Source organism: Podarcis melisellensis (genome assembly GCF_964234715.1).
Source record: "Podarcis melisellensis genome assembly, contig: HAP1_SCAFFOLD_400, whole genome shotgun sequence".
NCBI classification, from domain to species: domain Eukaryota; kingdom Metazoa; phylum Chordata; class Lepidosauria; order Squamata; family Lacertidae; genus Podarcis; species Podarcis melisellensis.
In genome coordinates this window covers 1-6,663 of record NW_028112823.1, presented here as the reverse complement: position 1 = coordinate 6,663, position 6,663 = coordinate 1, and the positions used below count along the sequence as shown (strand labels likewise).

Here is a 6,663-nt window from a genome sequence, read left to right as displayed (position 1 = left end):
CGTTTAAAAGACATCTGAAGACAGCCCTTTTTAAGGAAGTTTTTAATGACTGATGTATTAATAATTTTTTAATCTTTTGTTAGAAGCCGTCCAGAGTGGCTGGGGAAACCCAGCTGGATGGGCAGGGTATAAATGATATATAACAGACTCTCTCTCTCTCTCGCTGGAAAGTATTCAGCCTATCAGTCCAAGGTCACGTAGAGCAGATAACGTGGCGACATATAAAGCAGGTTGCAAGATCAGGTTGCAAGATGGAATTGACTAGGGGGGAAGTGGGTGGAATCCTTAATTGGGAACACTTTTATTTTGAGTACGGATGTTTTGTTCTTTTGTTGTGATTATTAAAAACCCTTTAAATTGTAAGGAGCTCTGTTCACTTTGTCCTGCTTATCTACAGCCAAAGTGGGGGAGGACGCAGAGTCCCCAAAGCCTGACATCTACAAAGCTGCCCAGGGACATCTGTATACAATGGTACCTCGGGCTAAGTACTTAATTCGTTCCGGAGGTCCGTTCTTAACCTGAAACACCACTTTAGCTAACGGGGCTTCCTGCTGCTGCTGTGCCGCTGGAGAACAATTTCTGTTCTCATCCTGAAGCAAAGTTCTTAACCTGAAGTACTATTTCTGGATTAGCGGAGTCTATAACCTGAAGCATATGTAACCTGAGGTGCCACTAAAATAGGACCTGCTAATGTGTGTCATGATGGGCCTGCATCTCGTTTAAGTATTTAGCAGTTCCCATGCTGTGAAGGACAAATGAAAAATTCTACTTCTCATTTTATTTTCCACAGGAACATAGGCGGTTGCCTCAAAAGTCCACTTAGTTCAGTCCTGCCCACAGTACAGTACTCCAGGATTTCAGGTTTTCCAGCTCCAACTGGAGATACCAGGGAATGAACCCAGGGCCTCTTGCATGAAAAAGAGATGCCCTATCACTGAGCTACAGCCCTCCCAAAGCCTGTCATGACCACTACCATAACTGTATACTTTAAGAAGAAATCTGCAAGTGCTTTTGGGGGCACGGGGGAACTGCCATACATGCATACCATCATCCATAAAAGGAGGTATCGGCTGTCAAGATGTAAAGTTGATTCATTTCCCCCTGATAGTCACACAAAATGATGGCACTGCAGGGGCACGTGCTAATATGATCTTGGGTCATCCAGCATTGACGAAAGCATGTCAGTATTATTACTGGTGCTCTGTTATGTGTTTTTAACATTGTACATCACCCTGGGATTTTTTTTGATAAAGGGCCGTATAAAAATTGAATTAATAATAAATAATAATAATACAATATCCATCCTTAGGCTCCTGAGGAATAGTACAGTACAGTGGACGCTTGGGCTGCGACCATGATCCGTGCGGGAGGCACATTCTCCACCCACAGCGCCGCATCTGCGCATGCGTGGGTTGCGATTCTGCACTTCTGCACATGTGCAAAGCGTGATTTAGTGCTTCTGCGCATGTGCGAGCACCAAAACCCGGAAGTAACCCGTTTCGGTACTTCCGGGTTCAGCATGGTGCACAACCCAAAAACGCACAAACTGAAGTGTCTGTAGCCCAAGATATGACTGTAGTTGGGCTTTCAATATTATTCTTTTGGGGCAAATACCTAAACTCTGTAGGATTGCAGGGCCCTAGGATGTTGATTCTGGAAGAAGTGGTGGCTTCTGGCAATGGTGATTAGAGATTGCCAGATTAGAGATTTTTTCTGGGGGTATGCATACCCCTAAACATTTTGTTAATCTAACGGGAGAAGAAACTAAAAAAAATTACAATTTCCATTTCTTCTCTAGCACGGTGAATCATCGGTTCCTTTGCTACCCCCGATGGCTGCCTCATTTCCTGTCGCTGTGTTTCCCAAGTCTCAGACGGAAGCGAGTGTTTAATGTGTGAAGTAGGAGTCGGAATCTAACACGGTGATTTGTCATTTTCGTTGTTACCACCTCCAATGGCAGCTTCATTTCCTTTCCCGGTGATTTTCTTGAATCAAAATGAGAGTACCCCCAAACATATTTTTTAAAGAAAAAAAAAGCACAGGATATTTGGGAAGGAAGGAGGTCGACATGGATCAAGGCATGGAAGTCTGAACTCACGCAGCAAACTTAGGGAGTTAGGACACCATTGTACTTGATGTAACCTTTATGAGAAAAAAGGAGGGGACCATTAATAAAGGACACCACCCATGGCACTTTTGTGATTCCCCACCACTGCCAAAGTTTGAGCAAGATGAGACGGGGTGGTGATTGAGCCTTACCGAGGAAACGTGTGTGTGTGTGTGTGTGTGTGTGTGTGTGTGTGTGTGAGAGAGAGAGAGAGAGAGAGAGAGAGAGAGAGAGAGAGAGAGAGATAACACAACCAACATCTTCAGAGAAGGAGCCAAACACCAGCACATCAGAGCCCCATCAATGTTCCTCCAGGAATGGCACCTTGGCCCACAGCCACCCTTAAGGTAGGTTAAGCTGAGAATGTCTTGTCCAAGGCCACCCAGAGCTTAATCGCTAAACAGGGACTTGAAATAAAGTCTTCCATGTTGAAAACCACAGGCATAGGCAAACTCGGCCCTCCAGATATTTTGGGACTACAACTCCCATCATCCCTGACCACTAGTCCTGTTAGCTGGGAATCATGGAAGTTGTAGTCCCAAACATCTGGATGGCCCAGTTTGCCTATGCCTGCTATACGACACTGGTTCTCAGTTGCCCCAGTTCTAATATGTAGCTTTCATCCAGTAATTTCTTTTTCTTTTAGGAATCTTTATTAATCAAGTATTAGATAAGATCTTTTACAATCCAATTCGTACATTTCCACCATCTTTGGAACTGCTAAGGGCAAAAAGAGAGAAATGTGACCTGCTACCATTTTAAAGTATGGAGGGAAAGGCCCACTTTCGGGTGGCATAGTTACTATACAAACAGATAAATGGCACAACAACTGCCGTAAAAAGGCCCTACCTTGCTCCCACTGTGTCGCTAGATATTTGTGCGAATGATTTGTTGATATCAAGGGGAAGGCAGACTCCAGACACTAACTGTAAACATGCAACTCTGTATGCATTTATTAAGAAGTCAGTTTTTTAAAAAAAATTAACCATGAGAGCAGGACAATGGCTTCCATTTCAACAAACTTCCATTATCTGAAAGCTTATCAACTCACTGTATGTTTCCTATGCAACCTAGGGCTGTCTATAGAACTTAAATAATGAAAATCCTATGCCGAGGTAACCCAAATTTTGTATAAAGTACAGCCGCATTCTGTGGCCTGCATAATTTATGCAAATTAAATTTGCATCCCTCTGTTTGTTTTGCATACCTCATTCTGCTAGCATTTCATTTACTTCTACTCTGAAAATTCAACACAAAAGTGTCCTAAGTGCTATTTATGAAGAAGGGGAAGGAGTTAGTTAACGCAGAGCACAAAGCCCAATTCCCTTACTGCTGGAAATCTCAAATCCAAATGTCTCTCCTTGGTTTCTGAGGTTTCAGCAGGAAGAGCCCACAGACTTTCTGTCTTTGCAGCCCTGAAGACCAGAAACATGGTGGTTTAACAAAACACGGACTTTCAATTACAGAATATAAACAGCTCCCCCTGCCCAGGTTTTTAGCTATGCAAACTTCTGTAAGTAGAACTCCTGAATCTCCAAACATCTGATTATTTACATGTTTGAAAACCAACAACTTGTCCTGTACCTTTTTCTTTGTGTGTGCGCAGTTGCAGCCTACCGTACAGGCACTTGCAAATTAGCATGTTCTGTGCGTGGAAGTGACCTCTGCCTCCATACAGAGTTACAGTATTAACGTTCACATCTACAAGGGATTGGATGTGTTTGATCCTATCTCGGCTTAAGCAGAGATATGCATGAGCCTGTTGCCCACACCTGCAGCCCATTTGCGCAGCAAAGCATGGAGCTCCTATTGAACCACAGTCACCTGTTTCATCCCAACCAGGAAACTATGGCTACCAGCTTTGGAACAACTCAAGGTCTCAAGCCATGCTGTGGCTGAAGATCCTGGCTTGCTCACACCCACACAAAGGGAACTTTGGCTAACTAAAGACTTTCTGGGTGATTTGTGGCTTGCGCATGCGCCAAGAAAATGCTCATGTGTTTCTCCGCTTCATAAACCAAGATAGGATCATCCAAAACAGGTTATTGTCTCTTGCCAGCGTTTATTTGCAGTCAAACCTGCAGTGTGGCAATTATAAATATCTAGGTACCAGCTAGGATTTATTTTTGGAAACTGTTGCTTGTGAATAAACATTTACATAGTTCTAGTTACATAGTCAGCCTGAACGCTAACTACCAAAGAAACTACTTTACAAAGACCTCTTTAAAATGCATAATTGCAAAACAGACATTTGATTTCCCCTTCGTTGGAAGCGTGGATGTTAAGCCCAGTCTACTTTTCAAGTTGAAATCTGCTTCATTGGCGAGAGCTTTGGCGAAACCTAGTGATGAAAGAAAAGAAAAATCAAAAAATGAATAATGCAGTTTGGTGCCATATACAGTATACCTTCTAGCTGAGCATCTAGAATGTATTTTAGAGAGATATGACCCTCTCCATTTTGCCTTTCAGCTTCCTTTTTAATCATTCCCCTCCTTTTTGGAAGTTTCTTCTTTCGAAATCAAAATGTGACCATGCTGGATTGTCTTGGCAATTATCCATTTATATAGATGCTGAATTTGACAGCGCCATGATCACTGTTCCCAATGAGATATCAGAGTATCATGGGCAGGAATGGTGAATATGTTATTTCCAGATGTTGCTGGACAGCTGCCCAAGTCCTTCAGCAACGACTATGCAGAAACCAAGGAGAGACCATGCTGGGTGAAGTTGATGGAAGCTGAAGGCTATCAAGATCTGGACTGAGATGCTTCCCTGTCTCCTGATTAATACCATACATCACTTATGTCTACCAGAATACTCATGTAATGATTTACAGGAGAAATCCATGCACACTTTGTGGTCTCACAGTGAGCTCAGGATTGGACAACGTGACATCCTATGTCTACAGAGAACACACACGCAGAAGATCACAGGTTCAAGCCCCGGTGTCTCCAGGCTGAGGGAGACCCCTGCACCTGAAATCCAGGAAAGCTGTTGCCACCCAGCGTAAAAAAGGTAAAGGTAAAGGACCCTTGGATGATTAGGTCCAGTCAAAGGTGACTGAGGTGTGGCACTCATTTCACTTTCAGGCCAAGGGAGCCAGCGTTTGTCCACAGATAGCTTTCCGGGTCATGTGGCCAACATGACTAAACTGCTTCTGGCACAAAAGAACACTGTGAGGGAAGCCAGAGCACATGGAAACGCCGTTTATCTTCCCGCTGCAGTGGTACCTATTTATCTACTTGCACTGGCGTGCTTTCAAACTGCTAGGTTGGCAGGAGCTGGGACAGAGCAACAGGAACTCGCCCCATTGCGAAGATTTGAACTGCCGACCTTCTGATCAGCAAGTTCAAGAAGCTCAGTGGTTTACAGCGCCATCCGTGTGCTAGTTGGACCATTTTTCTGACTCGATATAAGGAATCTTCCTAGGTTCCATCCTGCCTGTTTTGATTTGTACCAGGGGTGAGAAAGACTTTTTTTTTTTTTTTACAGATTCAGTTTCCATTTGCCATTTTGCCCCAACATCGATGTGGCCATGTCAAATGCCATTTCCAACTCTCTGAAATAATCATCTTTTCTGTCTCCTACTATGGCTGATCTATGAGCCACAGGTGCGCTAATGACAGATGATCAATGCTAGCAATTGCAAAGAAGAATGTGATGATTACATGAGAAAGAGAACAGCTGGAGGAACTAAGGATTCTACTGCACACACCAAACTTCTCCATCTATGTTCTGGAAGCCAGTGTATTTGGCCTTGCAGTGCAATCCTATACACCTACTCGGAAGTAAGCCCCACTGAGGTCAATGGGGACTGCTCCCACGAAGTGAGTATAGGCCTGCAGCCTTAATGGTTTTTTGTGTCCCCTGACAGAGAACCAAGCTTTCACAGGAAGATAAAGCAGTTGAATCTTGCTGTTTGTGGACTTGCTCGCTTTAAAAACAAACAAAACATATCCGATTTATCCAGGTACAGCTTTCCATTCTGGTTGATTTTTTTCCCCATGGTGGCGTTGTAATTCAGATGATAAATTTGACACGTACAAATGAAAATCGTCCTGGTGGGACAATCTGTCTTGAAGCCAAGCTGTAACAGATCTGATTTAAGGGCACAGGGAAAGTCAAAGTTTTGTCTTTGGGGCCCAACAAAATCCCGAGCGGACTGCTTATAATATCAGCTTCATAAAAAAGACAGGAGGCTGTAAATCACTCCTCCCTTGTTATGAGGCTGCTGTGCATGCTGCCTAGAGGATGCTCTTTCTAATAAAGCTGTGAAAACCAGAAAGTTCAGTCACAGCCTTCCAAAGAAGCCACAGTGCTGCTGCGTGGTTTCTTTTGAGGGGAGCCATTTTGGTGCAAAGTGTACAGGTCTTGCTTTGAACAAGACATATAAATTAAGTTTCACACGGTTCTAGCAGCAAGCTAAGTTTCCAGGACTTCCCTGAGGCTTCTCTCTTTGAAGCAGTCCCTGAAGTGAGCAAATTGCTGGTTGGGAACCGAACGCTCCCAGCTAAAAGCAAGATATTCACTTCATTCCACATTCAATCTATGCGTGA

General features: G+C 43.7%; 1 long non-coding RNA gene across 1 annotated transcript; it reads left to right on the top strand.

Moving 5' to 3' along the window:
* The first annotated feature begins 679 nt into the window (after positions 1–679).
* Positions 680–3,300, top strand: LOC309362477. Its single transcript, XR_014164970.1, has 2 exons — positions 680–1,180; positions 1,799–3,300. It is a non-coding gene; the product is annotated as an uncharacterized lncRNA (long non-coding RNA).
* Positions 3,301–6,663: the final 3,363 nt, after the last annotated feature.